The following is a 21,941-nucleotide window of genomic DNA, read 5'->3' on the forward strand; positions in this document are numbered from 1 at the left end:
GCTCCAAAATGTAACATAAATTAGGTTGATAAAACTTCTGTGCTTATTCCAAGTCTAAAAGATGATGAAGAGTCACTTTTAACATTCAGATTTATGTTTTAAACGTAGATTAAGATACTTTGCCAATTTACTTATTGTTACGCAGTTCAGATGTTATGGGATGAAGGAGGCGGAACTTGTGAACAGTTAAAAATTTAATAATACAATAAAACAAATACAAAACGAAAGTAAAGTAAACGACAACAGCCTCTCATGGGCGACTGATGTCACAATATATAATTTGACCTGCGACTGCTCTCGTCCTCATCCTGCTCGACACACTTTAATACCCAGTTGTATTGAATGAATTTTTTAATGTTTGTGTATCTAAATTTGGGAGACGTTTGTTTACTTGCTGTTCTTTACAGTCGGAGGCCTATACATCTGCTGCTTGACTTGTGTTTCCTTTTTTTTAGGATTTAAATTCCTGTAAACATGCCTGCTCCGTTTGATCAGGTTCTGTAAATCCAACAGGAACAAGGCACTTTGATTTAAATATGAGGCTTGTTTATGGTGAAGTCCAGGAGGGTGAGGGATTATTTTAATCCTAAAACACACTTGATCATCAGAGGCTCATTCAATTACTGCTCAACAACCTTTGTTTAGTACCGTCAGCAGGACAAATAAGATGCTGACTAATTCTTAATGCAAATGTTGATTAGAGCTGCACAGTTAATCGAAAAAATATGGCTGCTCTGATCAACGAATGAGCAAAAGAGAAGATTACGCCATTCCGTTTTGTCAAAATGTTCTATTTATAACATGTTTTATTGCATTGATAACCATTGAATTAGACCATTGTGACCACTCACAAATAGCAAACCAGAGCCAGTTAAGCAGACAAACATGTTTTATGTTTTGCATTAGATAATGCTTTTATTGCTTGGCATACTCCAGCTTATTTACTTTATTTTAATAATAATTATCCTTTTGGATTTATTATTTTAATGTTAAAGTAAACAAATTATTTAACCGGACTATTTAGCTGGACCATTTAACTATATAAACATGTTTGTCTGCTTAACTGGCTCTGATTTGCCATTTTTGATTTGTCACAATGGTCTAATTTAATGGTTATCACTGCGATAAAACATGTTTTCATTTTCATTTTATATTTGACTACATGTTTTATATTTTACCATGACTATAGCCTGGCATAGTCCAGCTTATTTACTTTATTTTAATAATAATGTTCCTTTTGGATGTATTATTTTTAATGTCACCATGAAGATTTTAGACACTGTATTTATTTACAGATGTATAAAATTGGGAATAAGAAGTCCACTCCAAAGGTAGTTTCTCTCTATAATCACTGAGCACTTTTTCTGAAAGCACTACGCATTCTCATCACCAAGGCGTCATATACGATGCTTTTGCCAAAGCGTAGACATCGTAGACATTGGCAAAAGCGTCGTATATGACGCATGGGATGAGAATGGGCTGGCCTGAAACGCCTCGATTGTAGCCTTAAGTTTCTATCTGGGAATGTCACATTTTTCCTCATTTAAATATTTGAGTTGCGTTAGTAGTGTGTTGAACTTGAAACTCACAGTTATGGTAAGGGGTGTGACATTTCCCAAACACACTCAAAGTGGCTGACCAATCATATGTCATACCAATCATACCAATCGTACGTCGAATTCGTACGAATTGGTCGTGCGATAGTGTTGAGAATACACATAGGCGGAGGTTGAACCAACTCAGATAAGACTAGATGTGTTTCTTCCTTAAAAACACATCTACACACAACCTACACACCCCAGCATAAATAATTTGTCATTAAACCGGCTACGTTCACAAACCACTATAATTTGAGCAGAAAAGCAAGCATACCATATGTAATTCGAATAACAAATAATAATTTCCTCACCCAATGCAGCAAAACAAAAGTGTTATTCAAATTCTTTATTCAAATTCAAATTCTATATCGCCTAGAAAGTGTACTCCCTTCACAATCACTAAAAAAAGCTGTCACTCATCTCAATTCAGCATGATCTCACAAAGTTCCACTATAACAATGAAACTGACTGCACAATTAATCTTTTATTTATTCTATAATGTCCACACTTTGTTCGTTATAAGTTAACTTGAATTATAAGAAGAGAGGTTTTGCGAGAGTTGGACTCAGGATTGGAAAAAAAAAAAGAAAAAAAAAACGCTGCATTTATTTGTGATTGGCTACATTGCTCAACGCTGCAAAACACGTTGCAAATAGAAACCTGTGATGCTCTCAAGAGCGCAAACACCAAATCTGTTTCGCCAATATGCTATTTTTACTGAGAAAACTGACTCTAGACCAGCATTTGTGGGCAGCTTTTCCATTTAAAAGCAATCAGAAGCAGCAGAAGTTAGTGGTTTAAGAGAAAAAAAATCCATACTAGTCTTCAGCCCATGGCCAGGGGAAGCCTAAACCTTGTCCAGCCTTACTATCAAAGAAAATTGCGGGGTATTTTTATTTTTTTATTTTTTTGTCATAACTATGCAGCTCTACTGCAGATCACCTGCCACGCTGCAATTATACTAGCAGAGATTGAAAGAAGTGTAAAGAGTACCTGAAAACCATACTTGAGAAAAAAGTACAGATAACTTACAGCAAATCACCAATTCCAATACGATTTGAGTAAAAGTCTTTGAGTGTCAGATTTTAACACTACTTAAGTATTTTACTCATACTGAATGTAGGCTTAAGGACCCCTAAGAGACACGCAGAACGCCTCAACAGTCTCTTAAACATATACAAAGACACTCAAGTCTCAGTTTAGCTTAAGTGCTTAAAAAGGTCAAAATTAAGCCAATATCATTCAAAAAGTTCTCTTCAATGCAAGCAATAAAGGAAATTATGTTAAGGTGAGTAAGGGCAAAACGCACAAGATCTAGCACCTTCAATGCCCTGTAGATGTCGAAATCACTTCTTTATAGCAGAAATAAACTGCTGCATTGCTACTGTAAACGAATTACCTTTAGTCAAATACTTTACACCACTGGAGATTGACACCAAGAGCTAGTCTCTGCATGCTTCTGTTGTGTGCATTAGGCCTCTTGACCCTGCTGTCTGGATCAGCTGTTTTTAAATGACTGTATGAGCCATGCACATCGATAGGAACGATTATGGTGCGTCGGCTCCATGCATCAACTCCACTGCTCTCCCACCCTCCAGCCTTCTGCAAATCAGCTTCTGGGATAATTCAATATGCTTCATACAACATTAGCTTTTACTCAGGCCCAGTCGTCTCATTCTTTTATGTCGCCTCTCTCCATCTCTTTCTATCTACCTCTCTCTCCGTCTGTGTAATTCTATCTCTGTCCAGCTCTCTTGCTCTCCCGGGCTTGAGTTGTTTGTTAGTGCTGTGTTGGTGTATGTAATGGAGCTTAATTGGTGTCTGTAGAGAGAGGGAGAGACCAGCAGCTGCCCATATTGTTTCCTCGGAGGAGCTATGAATAGGCCTGTCATGGCTACAGCGCTACAGGATGCACTGACTGGATCTGGCTTTTATCGCGTGGGTGTATGTGTTACCACAAGACATGGGATGGGCAACACCTCTAAGGCTCAAGGCTGGCATATGATGTGATGCATTCTGGGTTTTTCCATGTAAGTGAGAAATAAGGAGAGTTGGTGTATATTATTAACTGTTCTTTTGGTGTGGACCAGAGTCTGTTTCACAGTGGTATTTTTGATTAATGTACCAATATTTAAGTAAATGTACTTGATTAAATGATGAATGCACCCAAAATTAAGAGTGAATAGAAAGGTGAGTGTGAATTAACTCTCTTTAGCTCTGAATGGGGGTGGTGATGGCGCAGTGGATAAGACACATGCCTTTGGTGTGAGAGACCCGGGTTCGAATCCACTGTGAGACACCAATGTGTCCCTGAGCAAGACACTTAACCCCTAGTTGCTCCAGAGGCGTGCGACCTCTGACATTTATAGCAATTGTAAGTTTCTTTGGATAAAATGTAAAGCTCTGAGTGATCAACACAAGTGAGAAGATATTTCGGGGCCTGTGCTGGGTTGCCAGGCAAGTGGTTTTGGCTAGTTTCAGCCTGACACACTTATCATTTTCACGTCCCACGTCACGTTGTTTAAATAGCAATTGCATTTTTGCGTCCATGGACATGCTGGTCTGAAAACGAGGTGTGTTCAGGCGAGCTGTTGGCACGTTGCTATTTTAAGGGAACTGAAATAGACTGTGCCACTAACCAACAAAAACCTGGTCTGTAGTCAATGGCACAAATTTATTTTTTTCTTATTCAATGAGCGCGTTAGTAATTTGTGCCTACTGTATAGGCACAATGCGCGTACAGTCCGCTTATTACACACACAGCAGACAAACATGGCAAATATTACACATAAAAGGATTACAGTGTAAAAGATTAATATTATGTAAATAAAGATATGGTGGAATCTGGCTTGTCCTGTAGATGGTCTGCTTGCACACGAGAAGATCCATTTCCTCTCTGGTGAAGCGTTCAGTCTTTCCAACCCGATCTCACGGGAATTCGTACGAATTTTACGAGGTGGCTAATTCGTAACAATTCATACGACCTCAGTCGTACAAATTAGTACGATTTTTGCTAAATCGTACATATTTTACGAATTGGCCAATTCGTATGAATTCGTACGAATGACCTACCCCTGACCCCGCCCCTAAACATAACCGTCACGTGGGTTTAGACAAATCGTATGAATTCGCACGAGTGAGGTCGTACGAATTAGTACGAATTAGCCACTTTTTAATCACTCGTACGAATTCGTACGAATTGGTCGTGAGATAGGGTAGGTCTTTCCGCTTGTAAATTCCGCCATGTAAATAGTGGATCCCCAATGGCGCAACTGGCTTTTGAAGGGAATGGGAAATGAGACTCTGATTGTTTTTTTTTGCATGTTACGCCTAAAACACACCCATGACTCATTAAGAGAATAGGGACAAAACTTTTAGACCATGCGCCAAGCGTGCCGACCATTTTTCCCGTTCACCTAAGTGCACTTGTGCCGTGCGCTTTACACCATGCGCTTAGATCGTTAAAATAGGGTCCTCCATGTTTATGGTGTGATTGTTGTTTGTTGTGAATCAACAGCAATGTATTTAATTACTTATGGTCTCTCTTATTTTGTTGTGTGAAATTACAGATTTCCTAACACAACAGGTATAATTTAACACTAACTATTTTAACTTATTTCTTAACAGTGTATTTATTAGTGTGATTTTAATATTATGTTATACTCTTTTAGTATTTATTTACATTTTGAATTAGCTTGATTTTTTTTCAGTTCTGTTTTAATGTTAATAAGTTTAATATTTCACATTAGTGATTATTTCTATTTAGCTTTCATATTTTTATTTTTTTATTTTTTAGTAATTTTGAGAACACTGTTATTATTATTTGAAAATAAAATTACACATATATATATATATGTATGTATGTATGTATGTATGTGTGTATATATATATATATATATATATATATATATATATATATATATATGAAGAGTTCAGATGCAAAAGCCTCTAAATGCCATTTGAAATTTTCTTCTTTAATGATTTTTTTTATCAAACTTGTATATTTAAGTTCAGTAATTTCACTTAAATAACAATTAATAGGTAATTATCATTGCCATTTAAGTGAAATCACTGAACTTAAATATACAAGCTTGATAAAAATGATCATTCTAGAAGAAAATTTCAAATGGCACTTAGAGGCTTTTGCATCTGAACTCTTCATATATATATATATATATATATATATATATATATGCCACTTGGTTTGATGTTTACTTTATAAGTCTGCCTAAATTGTTCACATACTTTTTTGGGCCGCTGTATTTTTTTGTCTGGCTTTTGCTACGTCACACAGCATTTATGCTTTCAGTTTGGACAGTCAAATTACTATTCATAATTTGTCACACAGTGCAGCAGCAACTTCCCCAAAATACTTTTAACACCTATCACTTGTCAAAGATACAAACAAAATACAAATCACCCCACACCTCTCCCCCTCCCTCTCCTGTACAGACAAGGTTGTATTTTACGGCACAGCTGAATGGCAGCAATGTAATCTCCTCACGCTTTGAGTGTCGCCCAGTCCTTCACCCTTCAACACCCAGTTAAATCCTTCTCTACTGATATGGCATGACTTTGGATCTCCAATGTCATGTTCATACAAAGTTTACATCCTCCTTTTCTTATTTATTAATAATGAATTTCAGAATCATCCCTCTGACACAGATCAATGTTAAATATTCTTAAGAGGTTAAACATTTGCGTTGTCATTCGCTTGGTTGCATTGGTGACATGGATTCATTTGTGAGACTAAAGCTGTCGGTTACTTGACATCAAGACATGGATGGACACTGATGGTATTTAACAGATTTCCCTGCAATGCTCTTTTAAATGTCTGCAACAAATAGACATGGATGCCATATTGCTGTCTCATGGAAAGACAAAGGTCAAATACTCTGTGCATAGACACTGTGAGGGACATCTCTTGAGGGAGATGTGACATGAGAACCTTTTGCTCTTTACAATGTTTTTTTTTTTTTCTCTCTCTTTATGAAAGGGCTACTAACAGAACACTAGCAAATAAGGATAGTTCCGCCGGGAACAAAAATGGTCATCATTTACTCAACTTCATGTTGTTCCAAACCTGTATGATTTTCTTTTTTGCGAATACGAAAGATAAATGCTGGGGTTACAGAACACTAAAAACAGTAATATTGTGAAATACTATTAAAAATTTAAATCTTACTGATGACATTTTCTATTCATCAATAGGGTGAATAGAAATTAATGGACATACTTTAGATTAGGGTCCAATTCTAACTATTAACTATTAACAACCTACGCCTCAATAAACTCATTACTTATCAATAGTTCGCAAGGATGTTCATTTTAGGTTTCGGGTAGGAATTCAATTAAGCGGGGTAGAATATGGTCATGCAGAATACGGAATTGATATGTGCTTTATAAGTACTAATAAACAGCCAACATCCTTGTAATATGTATGCTATTAAGCAACGTAATAGTAAGAATTGGACCCTAAAGTAAAGTGTAAGAAAAAAAAAAGAACATTCACCAACATTCGACATAAGAAGGATATTGCAGGTCACGAGTAAGATCTCTTCGACTCTTCAACCCCAAACACTCTATAAGCTTGATACCCATTGAAACTCACTTTACTTCTGCCAGCCCTAAACAGTTAAAAAAAAAAAAATATGGGGAAAAACATGTCTGATCCTGATTTGTTGGGCCAGTGATGTGCAAACACCATGACGATATTGTCAGAAAGCCCAGTAAACCAAGCTATATGGAGGGTTGTGGAGAAAGGGGGATACGAGTTGTTTTGTGGAAGCTTGGAGCCAATTATGAGCCAAAGACTGTGACTCCCCTGAGAGTACTCCAGGCTTGACAGGGAAAGAACAACAATTATTCCCTGTCTCACTGTTCATAGCGGCTGTTTAGAGGCACACTACTGCTGCTACTTGGACTATCCTTCCAGTGCTGAAATCTTTGAAATATGCCTAGAACATATGTATGTTGTGTAGCTTTTGCAAGACATGTGGCGGATACTTAATTTATCCAAAGCGACTTATAGTACAATGTGTGGTTCGGATACATGATGATTCTTAGAAACCTATTCAAAATCCAAATCCTAAGTGACCTTGCTCTGTCTGATAAAATAAGTTTAACACACTTTTACAGACAGGCTGTTACTAAATGCAAAGCATATTTGAAACATTCATCGTTTCACTCGTTGGCTCGAGCTAAAAAGCAGCACTGGGTGCAACACTGATGACCTGGCGATCTTTTTGATGGACTAGAAAGTAAATATTTCTAAGTGTGTGTTCATTTTATTTTGTGATTTCACTGAAAGGAATAGAGAGAGTCCGCAACGGCGATAGATTGAAGAGCCCATCCCAGTGGAGACTGCGCGCATAGGGTGACCAGACGTCCTGAAAAATTCTGGACAGTTCCGAAAGCTGTTTTCCCGAATCCGGCCCTAATTGTCCCGAAAATTATACTAAAGCAAAATCTTGAGTAGTAATCGTCTGAAAAATATTAAAAAACTGTCCTTGGAGGTTGAGTCGGCCCCTGCTGGCGCCTCATTGGCTGCAGCAGCGCAGTCTCATCCCAAGACGTCATATAACTGACGTCTTGTGACCATACGTCAACATCCGCCTTTTTAGGGTACCCTTGAACGTCGGTTAGATGACGTTATCGTTATCCTAACCCTACCCCAGACCTAAACCTACCCCGTCACCTAACCAACGTTAAAGGTAAAGCGTCAGTTGTATGACGGCCTGGGATCGTCATGTAACCGACGTTTAAGGGTACCCTAAAAAGGCGGATGTTGACGTATGGTCAAAAGACGTCCCAAGACGTCAGTTATGACTTCTTGGGATGAGACTGTGTTAGCTGCAGCATCTTTTCAAGTTGATCTGACTGTTTATCTTTGGAAAAAAAAATATTTGGTTCACGTTTGAAATTCATTATCTTTTATTATAGGTTATGTAGTCTAATGTCATAGTAGGCCTACCCATAAACACCTCCTAGATTTCTTATTTAACCTCTTAACCAGCGCCCCTATTTTTGAGAATTTTCTGAAAACGACATACCCAAATACAAATCTTTGTAGCTCTTGAACCCTATGGTCCACATTCATAACTCTGATATTTTTTTAAACTAGACACTTGAAACTTTGTTACCCAAGAGTCATTATAACTCAAAGTAGCATAGGAACAGAGTAAAACAAGGTAAAATATACATGAAATTAATTCACGATTTCTTTGAATAAACTTCATTTAGGGAAAAATGTATCAGAATTTTATGTTAAGGCCTTGAAAACACCATAAAGATAAAACTGAATGTCTGACCATGTTATGATTCAAATTTGAGGAAGATACTCCCAAAAATGTAGTTTCTGTAAGCTTTTATTCAAGAAAAGTCTAGGCGTCCTTTCCAAAAGGCCACTTGGAGACTCCAAATGGATACCTGGTTACCAAATGACATAAGGAGTAAACACTACATACTACATACATGTTTATCCATTCAGAACTATTCTGCCCATCAAACTACACAAGAAAAAATTATTTCAGCACAACATTTTAACATTTTAACAAAATACTCTTTATTTTGAACATTTATAATAGCAAAAACAGTGAAAAAAAACCTCACTTCATTTATCCAAAAGTTATTGTTTTACTAATGAATAAAATATATAAAAAGAAAAAAATAACATTTGTAATTGCAACAGTGTTTTTTACTCAAATAAGTTACAATAAACAATTACAATGAATATCCAATTACAAAAACAAAAAGCAACTGCTTACAGTATTTACAAAGTGTAGGAAGACATGTTGATCAAGGCAGTCACCACCAAGGTTTGTTCTGGAAACCAAAGCCACTGAAAGACAGGAGAAATAAAGTGTGTAAGCAGAACAAATAAAATTTGCACAGGAAAACACACACACAAAAGAGGATTTCAGTTTGAGTCACATTCATCTATTAGCAGCATCAATATTCCATCATATTACAATATCAAATGTCACATACCTTATCGTTATAATGCTCAACATTAAAAATGCTTTGTAATTATTATTTTTTCTATGTATAAAATTATATATATATTTACTATATCTTCACCTGACATCTTGTAATCCTTTCCTTCCATTATATTTATATTCATTACACCATTCATTCATATAAACGTATCACTGTTTACGTCTCATATCTTGCTAGTCATCTCCACTGTTATTTTATAATCAACACATCTTCACCTGACTTCTTATAATCCTTTCCTTCCATTATTGTAATATTCAATGCAACATAAATATAATGTGTGTGATAAAAATATTTTCTCTTTATGTATCGTTATAATATAACGTTACAGCTCTATCACCTGCTCGTTTAGCCTTGTGTCTTTGCTAGTAGCTAATGTCCATCGTCATTTTATAATCAAAAACATTACATGAACAGAAAAACTGCCAATAATAAACATAACAATAAATGACAATGTGTTGAAACTTACCGATCTAAAACGGGATCGAGTCCATGAACAAACATCTCCTCTCGACAGACGCTCGACACCGTGTTCAGATGCATCTCTCTGCGTCTTTGCTCTTCGTCGCTGCTTCTCATCACTTCCTCCTAAATACTCTCAACACCACAAAAACGCTTCTGTAGACGACGATCCATGATGGAGATTGTCAAATATAACTTTGGAGAAAATCTATGAGTTGATACGAGCTCCGTGTAGCGAACCAATACATAGCCTATGCGCTCCGTGCGTAAAATGGCGAAAGTGCACGAGCGAATAACAACAATGCGCACTTGTGTTTGACAAATCTGCTTGAGAACTGTCAATCACTGCAATCGTGTTTTAATTGGTCAATACTCCCATCCATCAAAACATTGCCGATTACACATTGGCTGGCTATATCCAGACTTTATCCAGCCAAAAACCAAGATGCGAGATTGACAGGTTTCTAAGCCTGTCAGGCGGTCCCTTGGCATTTTGATCGATTACAGAGCCTGTGATTGAAGGAGAGAGAAGGGGGATGACTCATTTTATCCGGAAGAGTCTAAACTACAGGGGTGAGATGGCTTCTGAGTGTTGGAAAATGGATAAGAATCGATATTTCTTTGAAAATAAACATGACGCGAACTCTATCTCGAAAACGCTCATGCAAACAAAGGAGGATATTTCATTTTTTCCCTATTTTTTCGTTGTTTTGGATTAAAAAGTGGGATGCATTTTGAAGAATGGACCCTTACATTGAAATGTATGCTGTTGTTTCTTGGATTCGTCCGAACTGATCTGAATCATACGAGATGAAAGATGAGTATAGCGGTTCATTTTACTCATTTTCAAATGAGAGGTCCTTTTGCATTTAATTTAACCCTTTCCTCTCTGTTGTATTGATTGCAAAAACAAGTTTAGAACATGATTCTTGAGTGTTTTAGCTTTCAAATGATGCATAGTTTATGATAGTCAGTTGAATATTTGTTATAAAACAAAGCTTAAAAAAGGTAATAAAAGTTTAGCCACGCCCTCGACGGCCCGTAATCGGGCCGGTGCTTGATAAGAGGTTAAAGGCCCACTATGCAAGATTTGTACCTTGATATAACAGCTTCAGAAGAGTATCAGGCCGTGAGTGGTATTTACGACAGTAAAGAACTCCACAGTGACTCTAGGGGCCGCTGTTTGACAAAAACAGATTTCCTGCGTAGTGTGCCTTTAATCAGAAACTTGATATTTTTACCTGTGTCTTTTAAAGGGCGGGGTTTTGGAGTGAGGGGTGTGTCTAAATGAATGGGAGGCGCTCTAATTCAGTGGGTGAAGAGTGTATGCCTAAAATAGATGGAATCTGGTAATTTATTACTACACCGAATCTCACAGAGAATACTGGAAACACAATCTCGGATGGTGGCGAGACTTCATATCACCAGAGGAAGTTGCTGAGAGGGCACAGGGCTCTCTGTGTCTTTTCTGGACATTATTATCTTTGATAACCCCATAAAAGCTTTTATGAAGCCTGTAAACAAGTCACACACAAACCTGCGCTCAGCGCCTCAAGAATCGGCTATCAGATCGGGTTGTGGACGATCCGCCAAGTTCATTTCACCAAAGGACAGATAGCGACTACCCCAGCACTGGCCCTGAATGTCTGGAGGCCTCTTGGGGGGGAAAGCAATATATTATGTATATAAATCTAGTTTTGTTTTTTCTTCAACCAGGGTGTCACATCAGATTTGTCAGCCGCAACCTTGCATCTGATCTGGCATTGTCTCCTGATCTCCCAAAGCTATCGCTGTCTGTTCAGGGAAGCTTGTTTTGTTTTCCTTCATTTCGTCTGTCACCTCTTTTCTGCCCTTACTGTTGTTGTGCTGTTGATGAGGTGGTTTCACAGCAGGCTTTGCTGAATGAGATGGAGATGTTGTTTTCCTCCTACACCGCCCTTATCTCCCCCTTCCCGCTCACAGAGTACCATAGTTACCACAACATGACTTATGAATATTTATTACTCTCTGGATTACTTGATTCTGATTGGTCAGGTGGTTCTGCTGTAAATTAGTCTTTGTAAAATCTGCTAAATGTCTGCATTGTGCTTTTTCCTGTCTCTTGTATGCTCTCTTTTTGTCCTCATGTGTCAAAAAAACTTAAACCAAATCAGTATTTTATGTAGCATAATCGCGGAACCTGTTGCCTTACACTTTGAAAAAAAAAAAGAGAGAGAAACAAATCAGTGACATTTACAGCAAAACAACGACAGCTGTCCATAAAAATAAGGTACCACAAACAATATGGTGTCAAGATTTTAGGTTTTACGAATTGAACTTCAAATTTTGAGTATAAAAAAACCTGCATATTTTCAATAATGTTAATATACCAAACTACTGAAGTACTTTTTAGTACTATTATTATTATTTTTTATTATTTTTTTACTTTTTACTTTACATTTTTTTTACTTTTACAATACACCTACAACCTCAAAAAAGAAGAAAAAAAAGGGTGGTAATGAGAATCAAACCACACAAATACAAAACCGCATCAAGGTTAAACAAATTACACTAAACTATTGTAATTTTTCAATGAAAAACCATCAAGAATCAAAGCGTTACACAGTAAATGTTGGTAATGTTCTGTGTAAATTATAAAATGACTTGTTCTTTTCCATTTCCAAAAACATTTTTTTTTTAAATTTCACTTAAGATTTATTACATTTTTTTTTTGCCAAACATAGTAAAGGTAACTTATTAACCAGTTAACAGTTTTTAACTTATCGTTTTTACAGTCTTTCACCATTAAATTTATGATCATTTGAAAAAGGCCATTGTGAGATAAAGGAGATAAAGTGCAAAAAAGAAAAGAAAAAGGAAGTTGTAATTTTGAGACATAAAGTTGCATTTGCAATAAATAAACTCGCAATGTAAAATATAAAATTATAATTATGAGGAATAAAGTTGCAATTGTGACATATAAAGTCATCATTATCTTTTTATTTGTTGTACTCTGCGGCAGAAATGGGCTTCCAGAGACTGCACATTACCCACAACATATTGTATAAGGTATCTGATGCCGGGTAAGGGAAATGAAAGTTAAAAAATGCTTGAAAAAGTAATGAATTTGCTTTAGCCAAGGCCTTTGCACTCCAGGTGAAAAATCCTTCAGCAGAATGATAAGATGAAGGACTGCGATATCTGGCTGGGAAAAAGAGGCAGACAGCGAGATAGTGTCCGCAACATTGCAGCAACACTTGCCGTGAAACAGGGTGAAAACATGCAAAAAGTTGGAAACACTTATCTAACATCACTATTGGGTAATAATTCCTAGTTTCCCCTTAATTGATACTGTTTGATGACAGCAAAGGAAGGGAGAGATCTCCATGTTCAGACTGTCCTCTCTGGATGTAATTGGCAGAGACCGGCTTCACTCATATGCAGAAGGGAAGCTGCCTGTTGGGGCAGGGCTTTAATGACCACCCCGACTCTCATGATTTGCAGTGTTAGGTAATGGCCTGTGAGGAATCACAGTTCCCCGTAACAGTGTTGAGACTTCATTAGAGGATGTAATCCTCTGCCTTTAACCCCTCCTGACCCTTATAGCGTCACCTGACTGAATCCACATACCACTGAGACGGATGTTTCACAAGATGAATGTGCAGCCATTTTTAGCATCATTACACATCCACTGATTCTTACCGAAATATTTAAAGCTGTAAACCTCAAACGAGAACAATTAAAGGATAATGAGAGACCATCCAAAGGTCTAGTTCTCTGAGTCCTGATGTTGTAAAGTGAAAATGTAGCACTTTTACGAACACATACTAAAAAATACAGACTTTCAGAATTTTGAGTTACTCTTGCAAAATGCCACATGCTAATATAAGGTGTTGTGGGTGGTTGCAGAGATATTTTAAAGCACTATAAAATTGATTTATCCATTCATCCATCCGCCCGCCTGCCCGAGCACTTACTTACTCATCCATCCACCCACTCACTCACCCACCCTCTCACTCACCCACCAACTCACCCACTCACCCACTCACCCACCCACCCACTCACTCACTCACTCACTCACTCACCCACTCACTAACTAACTCACTCACTCACTAACTCACTCACTCACTCAACCACCCATCCACTCACTCACTCACTCACTTACTCGCCCACCCAAACTCACTCACTCACTTACTCACCCACCCAAACTCACTCACTTACCCACCCACCCACCCACCCAACTCACTCACTCACTCACTCACTCAACCACCCATCCACTCACTCACTCACTCACTCACCCACCCACTCACCCACCCACTCACTCACTCACTCACTCACTCACTCACCCATCCACTCACTCACTCACTCACTCACTCACTCACCCACCCAAATTCACTCACTCACTCACTCACTCACTCACCCACCCACCCACCCACTCACTCACTCACCCACCCAAATTCACTCACTCACTCACTCACTCACTCATTCAAACCATAAAAATACAAAAATTCAACCGGTTAGAATTATGGTCTGGCTCTTTTCAAGTCTGATATTGTTTTAATGGCTCCTTAACAACATATCATAAAGAAAAAAAAAAACAACAACTGAAAAACAAGTCTTGCAAGTTTAACTCGTTCTAGCTGGCCTCCGTTACACTCACCCCACTAAACCACTCTCCCATCCGGGTCACGGCACCATTGTAACCCCTTTATATGTTCTTCTATGCTAATATAAGGTGTTGTGGGTGGTTGCAGAGATATTTTAAAGCACTATAAAATTGATTTATCCATTCATCCATCCGCCCGCCTGCCCGAGCACTTACTTACTCATCCATCCACCCACTCACTCACCCACCCTCTCACTCACCCACCAACTCACCCACTCACCCACTCACCCACCCACCCACTCACTCACTCACTCACTCACTCACTCACTCACCCACTCACTAACTAACTCACTCACTCACTCAACCACCCATCCACTCACTCACTCACTCACTTACTCGCCCACCCAAACTCACTCACTCACTTACTCACCCACCCAAACTCACTCACTTACCCACCCACCCAACTCACTCACTCACTCACTCACTCAACCACCCATCCACTCACTCACTCACTCACTCACTCACCCACTCACCCACCCACTCACTCACTCACTCACTCACTCACTCACTCACTCACCCATCCACTCACTCACTCACTCACCTACCCAAATTCACTCACTCACTCACTCACCCACCCACTCACTCACTCACTCACTCACTCACTCACTCACTCACTCACTCACTCACCCACCCAAATTCACTCACTCACTCACTCACTCACTCATTCAAACCATAAAAATACAAAAATTCAACCGGTTAGAATTATGGTCTGGCTCTTTTCAAGTCTGATATTGTTTTAATGGCTCCTTAACAACATATCATAAAGAAAAAAAAAAAACAACAACTGAAAAACAAGTCTTGCAAGTTTAACTCGTTCTAGCTGGCCTCCGTTACACTCACCCCACTAAACCACTCTCCCATCCGGGTCACGGCACCATTGTAACCCCTTTATATGTTCTTCTCGCACCTCTCCCGGCTGGATTGGGTGTCTCATGAGGCCAGGGGAGTGAGGTTTGCTTGCAGAACTCTTATTAGCTGGCCTCTGTTAAATTAACAAGTCAGTAATGAATGCAAGGTTGCTTAATTTGAACAAATTAATTTGAATCAATTTACAAACTCAATTTCCAGGTTATTGTACCACTACACAATGTTAGAATGAAATGTCAACATTGCTGTTTCAACACTTTTTTTTTTCCTGAATTGTTTGCATGTAGGCCTACAGTAGAGAACACAGGTGAATTCAATCTGTATGGGCTCTGACACCGTTTCTATGGCAACCCACCTCCCCTTTGGTTCTTTAGCATTTGGATTGTGTTTGTCTTCGGATGACAGAAGTTGTCAAAGTGACATTGAAGTTCATTAATCTTTCCTACGGTTGACACAGACAAACAAACACACACACACACACACACACACACACACACACACACACACACACACACACACACACACACATTCTCCTTTTGATTCCTCCCCTTGCTCTTTGCCATAATGGGGTTGCAGGTATTATTGCTCTGTCTTCAGATTTCATGAAGGCATGAGCAATAAGCTGCAGTGGGGTTTTCCCAAAAGAAAACCCTACCACAAATACACACTGATGCATTTTAGGAAACCTTAGCATACCATGGTACTGTAAAAAGGCCTTACTGTAGTCTTGGATAGGACTGCGGATCTATAAAGTCAGTTCAGTGAGACATAGTTTGCTACTAACCGCTCGTTTTCTGGAGGAAAGGAAGACAAAATGGTTTATGGTGAGAGGGATGTTGACTGTGGAGCCTGTATTTCTGACAAATCCATCAAATCCACTGGCGCCAGTATGTGGTTGCCAGTTACTAAGTATGAAATAATTCATATTTAACAAGCAATTGACAATCAAGCTCTTAAGACGGACATTTTGTCCCTCATCAAAATCAATACAAACATATCACAATGATAACAAAAGGTCAAATATTGATCCCTGTTTATAGTTTGCACTAGGCCATTAGCACTAACACAGCAATTGAGCATTACGTGCGTCACACCTCAACATTGATCATAGTGCGTTGTGTCAGGGGTGTAAACGTGTTAGAAATGTGTTTTAGCACATTGAACACACGACCCCAGTTTCACATTGTTTTTTTTTTTTTTTCACACACCAAGTCCCAGACTGAAATGCATGTTTGTGCTGTTTTAACTGACAGCAACTTACACTAAAATAAATATGTCAGTGCCATTATTTTGTCTTAAGATGACCTAAGGCATAATCCTGGATTACTCTAAACCCTGTCTGTGAAACCAGGCCATGATAACACCAGGGTTTAGTTATTTTTTCTTTTTTATTATTTTTTTTTTCACAGATTTTATTTACCGTGCCATTTATCCGGCAATTTTTTTTTTTTGTATGCATATACTACGCACTGTAAATCTCTTGGGTACAATTAGGGGTGTGGTGTGCGTGCATATTACATTCCAAAAAGTGCGTATCATTTCCACGCGGAAACTGGGTAGGCCTGTCATATGCCTGTGAAAACTATTTTTGCCGTATAAATGGCACGAGAAATTAAATTTGTGTATAGACACGTGTTTTCAATTCACTCACATGATTTTTTTTTTCAGTCTCTCTTTTCGTGACCTGAGGGATAGTTCCGCTTAATTATCTCATTAATGTTGTAAACTTTGATTGACACGCTTTGATACGAGGGGGAGGCGGGGCTTTGAGTTATCTGCGGGGCCCTGCGGGATTGGTTTGGCTTCACAGCAGCTTTTGAATAATGTTATTGTCCAGCTAAAGTTAAATTTAAATGATTCACTTCCATTGCAAAGTTCATTAATCATTTAAAGGGATAGTTCACTTTGAAATTAATTTTTGATCTGTTTTAGCTTACCTCAAGGGCATCCAAGATGTAGGTGTCTTTGTTTCCACAGTATTTTCATTGACATTTTTCAGTCAAACCGTTGTTGTCTATCAGTCATACACTGGAGGCTAAGGGGGTGCACCAAAAAGCATGCACAGACAAGTCAAAATTAAAGACTCGTAAATGTAAGTACACATTGATGGCCTAAGACACGAAACGAGCAGTTTTTGTGAGAAAACGAACAGTATTTGTATCGTTTTTACCTCGTGTAATCACAGTGACATCCAAGTGATCTGAATCAGTTGTGCAATGTCCAACTGAACCGAACTGAATCAGTTCAATGTTACGCCGGAAGTGATCGCTTGCGTGTGACGTCACTCAATATTTACACGGAGATTTCGGAAGTTTTACCTTTTACTAAACATATTTAGATATACCGAAATCGTCTTCCATTGCGGTTTCCCGTATATCTAAATATGTTTAGTGAAAGGTAAAACTTCCGAAATCTCTGTATAAACAAAAAGTGACGTCACACACAAGCGATCACTTCCGGCGCATGCGTAGACCGAAGCGCCCGTGCCGTCAGATCATTTTGTCATGGCTATGATTACAAGTGGTAAAAACGATATAAATACTGTTCGTTTTCTCACACAAACCGCTCATTTCTTGTCTTAGGCCATCAACGTGTACTTACATTTACGAGTCATTAAATCATGTTTAATTTTGACTTCTCTGTGCATGCTTTTTGGTGGACCCCCTTAGCCTCCAGTGTATGACTGATAGACAACAACGGTTTGACTGAAAGATGTTAAAATTGAAAATACTGTGGAAACAAAGACACCTACATCTTGGATGGCCTTGAGGTAAGCTAAAACATATCAAAAATTAATTTCAAAGTGAACTATCCCTTTAAACACAATCAAACTTAGGAGCCGCTTACACAATGCCGTTCTAACAGAAAACCCTTAACGTGCTCCGGCCTGCTCATTTGCTAGCTGTTGCACCGACGCCGTTCTAACAGAGAACCCTTAACGTAACCTTAATTTTTGGCGAGAAAAATGAGAAATGAGAAAAAATGACTTTACCCGTAGCTTAAGCTAAGCTTACGCATTACTTGTTCCATCAGAGAGAACCGAGGTTGAGTTAGGTAACCGAATACGCTTTGTGTCATTGCTTACGTTGCACGAGTGCCTACTACTGCAGAACCACCCTAAGCACTTGATCACTTGGAATTCGTAATGGAACTCATTTATAATTTAAAGTTTTTTTTTTCCTTATGAATTTATTTGCACATTATTATATAGGCCTGTACAGTATGTATCTTATCCCCTCTCCTGAGATGATCTATTGATGATTAATATTGTTATGCTACTTTTATTATTAAATGAATATTACAATTAATTTACACAATTATTTCATAGCTCAACACTGCAAAACCGACATGCTGCAATGATAATAAAATATTTTAGATTAGCTTACTCCTCATTTAAACTTGAGAGCAATGTTTGCAAAATGATTATGTGATATCCACTGGCTCGCCTTCATGGTTTAAAGCGGAATTATTTCCAATATTGCGACCTGCATTTTTTTCTTTAACAACAATTGCTTGCAAAATGATGGACATTGATTTTACATTTTGTGCATGTCATATCCCATGATAATTAAATAAATAAATGAATAAATAAATGAAAATGAGTAAATAAACCAGTTGGCTAAATTACAAAAATTGCACACCAGTGTTGTCAAATAGTCAGCTAGACATTAGGAGCACAGCCTGGTGCTGGTTCCAAGTCCTAGTGGACCAGATGGGTGCAAAGTACGACAAGCAGACCAGCTTCACGCTGCAGTGATATCACAGCGTGAGATGTCAGTACAATTCCGACAATTGGTCAGATCAGCAGGGGAGGAGGAACCTGGGGAGTTAGAGTGGTTAGAGATTCATGATGGTGGACCACTGCGACCCCACAGGGACTCCCACTCAATCCACGCTCAGTAAATCAAGTGCTTGACTTGCAGTATCACTCAAGCACACACTAAGGATTACTCAAGAGTGTTTGGATAGATGAGTAACCTTCTGTTTTTGAGGCTTTATTATACATTTGCATCCTACTTTTGTCTCACTAGTGTTTATAACACATTCTTTCCTTGAAACACTGTCATTTTTAATGTTTTAAATCTGAATGTGTGCAGGTTTTAGAAACCGAGAAGTGTAAAAACCTTAAAGCACTCAGTGGATGCAACCATCTCCATCCCACACTTATGGAAAAAAGCTGCAGAAAAGCTGTTACTCTGACAGAACCCTTTCAAAAAGTACACATTTGTACCTAAAGAGTGCAGGTTAGGACATTAAAGGTGCCAAAAGTGTATATATTTTAGTAAGTAAATGGTACATATTGAGAAAACAAGGTACTGTCCCAGTAGCCATATATTTTTTTTTTTTTTTTTTTTTTTTTTTTGTGAGAGTGCATGATTTTATGGCACTTTGACCTTAGTCACAGAACAGTTATTTATTGTAACTTTACTCACTTCATATTTTTGTTGGTTAAAACAATTTTCCTCTTCCCCTATGATTGGCTCCCTCTAGATGAGAATGAAGACCGGCACAGCTTAAATGCTCATGTGGATGTTATGGGTCATTTCTTTTATGCAGAAATTTTAAAACTCTGTGACTTTTACAAAAAAAAAAAAAAAAAAAGAAAAAAAAAAGTATATGCTTGTGCTGCCGTTTTACAAAAGGGTATAGAAGTCTTGTAATTAATTCAAATCTTTAATATATTTATATATTTATATTTATATATTTATTTTTTATATATTATTTATATATATATATATATATATATATATATATATATATATATATATATATATATATATTTTTTTTTTTTTTTTTTTTTTTTCCTCATGAATTTTTCCTAATTTTTTCCTCCTTATTTATTTATTTTTGGGAGAACTATTCTTTTAGGTTTAAAAAAGCATGATTAGATTCAGTTCTGAGTTGCTTTGCTTGTGGGCAAAGTTTGGTGCACACACACAATGCAATCTCGGTCATACTCGCATTGACCGAATATCACAATGCAAATGCCATCTCTGTCATAATCCCTTTCATTTGGTCAGATACATTCACATATGGTTGTCACCAGTGCTTCCTGACATGTTTTGCCCATGTTACAGATAAGGACGTCTGCTCAGTGCTGTCTATCTTCACCTCTGTATCTGTCTATCTCTATCTGCCCTATATCATGTACGCTGATCTGGTGTCCACAGGACAGGCTGTGCACACACACATTTTACTAGAACTACTGCCCAGCCTCAACAGCCTTGAGACATCTCTATTGCCAGCGTAACTGCAATGTTGCATAACATCACATACATCTCCAGGGCAATTAAGGTTGCTTCCACACATGGGGATATTTAGGAAATTCCTTAAACGTCTCGTTGGGAGTATAGGAGTGTAAAAAAAGTTGAATCATTAAGGTATGGAAATTAAATCTTTGCCTTTTTTTTTCTACGTGGGGAACGTCTAGCATGGTTTGTATTTGTGAGGCAGTGTGTAGGAGGAAGAGACACTGAAAGTTAGGCAGGGAGAGATGACGAAAGAGACTGGAGTTGAAAATCTCGCCTGCACAGTAATTACCACTTCGAATGTTTTACGTTTTGTACATTTTGGCACTATGTTTTGGCGACTTGTTTAATTATCGCTGACAGTTATCTGGCTCATTCATCTCTAACTCTATCTGTCATTCCAAACACTCACTCTTCTTCTCTCAATCTCACCATTTGTCCTCCTTCTAGCAAGAAAGACGGAGCGAGTATATTCTTCCTTTCTGTGCATCTGTCTGTTTCACTTGCTAACACAATTGCGTAATTACCACTTTCACAGGCAGCTCGTTTGACTCCGTGATGAGTCACGCCAACTACTCACAATTTATACCATTTAGTTCATACTGCACATATTTTCTGTGTTCATTAACTCTGCAGTACTCTGAAAAAATATTCAGTTTAATACTTTTGAACAGCTAAATTTAGTAAATTTAGCAGGGCTGTCAATTTACCTTTATAATTTAGTCTGATTAATTCTTCCATAAATGCTTCAAAATAATAATGCAATTAATCATAATATTAAGTCACATTTATTGAGATCAAGCAGTAAGGGGCCATGTATTACCTGAACTAGCCTAAAAACACTACTTTTAGTGTGGTTTATCTTTTTGTCAGATTTTATTGCTCATCTGAAATATATAAACATCCTTTTGACAAACTGAAATATATAAACATAATTTTGACACAGTTTTGGAAATTTTCGGGGGGTGGGGGGGGGGGGTATTTGTCACATTTTTATTGCAGCTCCCATGATAAGTATGTAGACTCTTTTTCTTTTAAAACATGTTTTTGCTTTAATTCAATTTGATATTCATAGGAGAGACATGTATGTATGTATGTATGTATATAAATATATATAAAGGGTGT

At 37.8% G+C, this 21,941-nt stretch overlaps 1 protein-coding gene and 1 long non-coding RNA gene across 3 annotated transcripts in view; one reads left to right on the top strand and one right to left on the bottom strand.

Moving 5' to 3' along the window:
- sgcz (sarcoglycan zeta) overlaps window positions 1-21,941 on the top strand; it is a 289,415-nt gene that overhangs the window by 73,724 nt on the left and 193,750 nt on the right. The window lies entirely within an intron of this gene.
- LOC148978752 (uncharacterized) lies at window positions 8,948-10,350 on the bottom strand. Its single transcript, XR_016168906.1, has 2 exons — window positions 10,063-10,350; window positions 8,948-9,438 (listed from the first exon to the last, which is right to left on the bottom strand). It is a non-coding gene; the product is annotated as an uncharacterized LOC148978752 (long non-coding RNA).

This window comes from Pimephales promelas, chromosome 6 (assembly GCF_988280905.1).
Source record: "Pimephales promelas chromosome 6, fPimPro1.hap1.1, whole genome shotgun sequence".
Classification (NCBI taxonomy): Eukaryota; Metazoa; Chordata; class Actinopteri; order Cypriniformes; family Leuciscidae; genus Pimephales; species Pimephales promelas.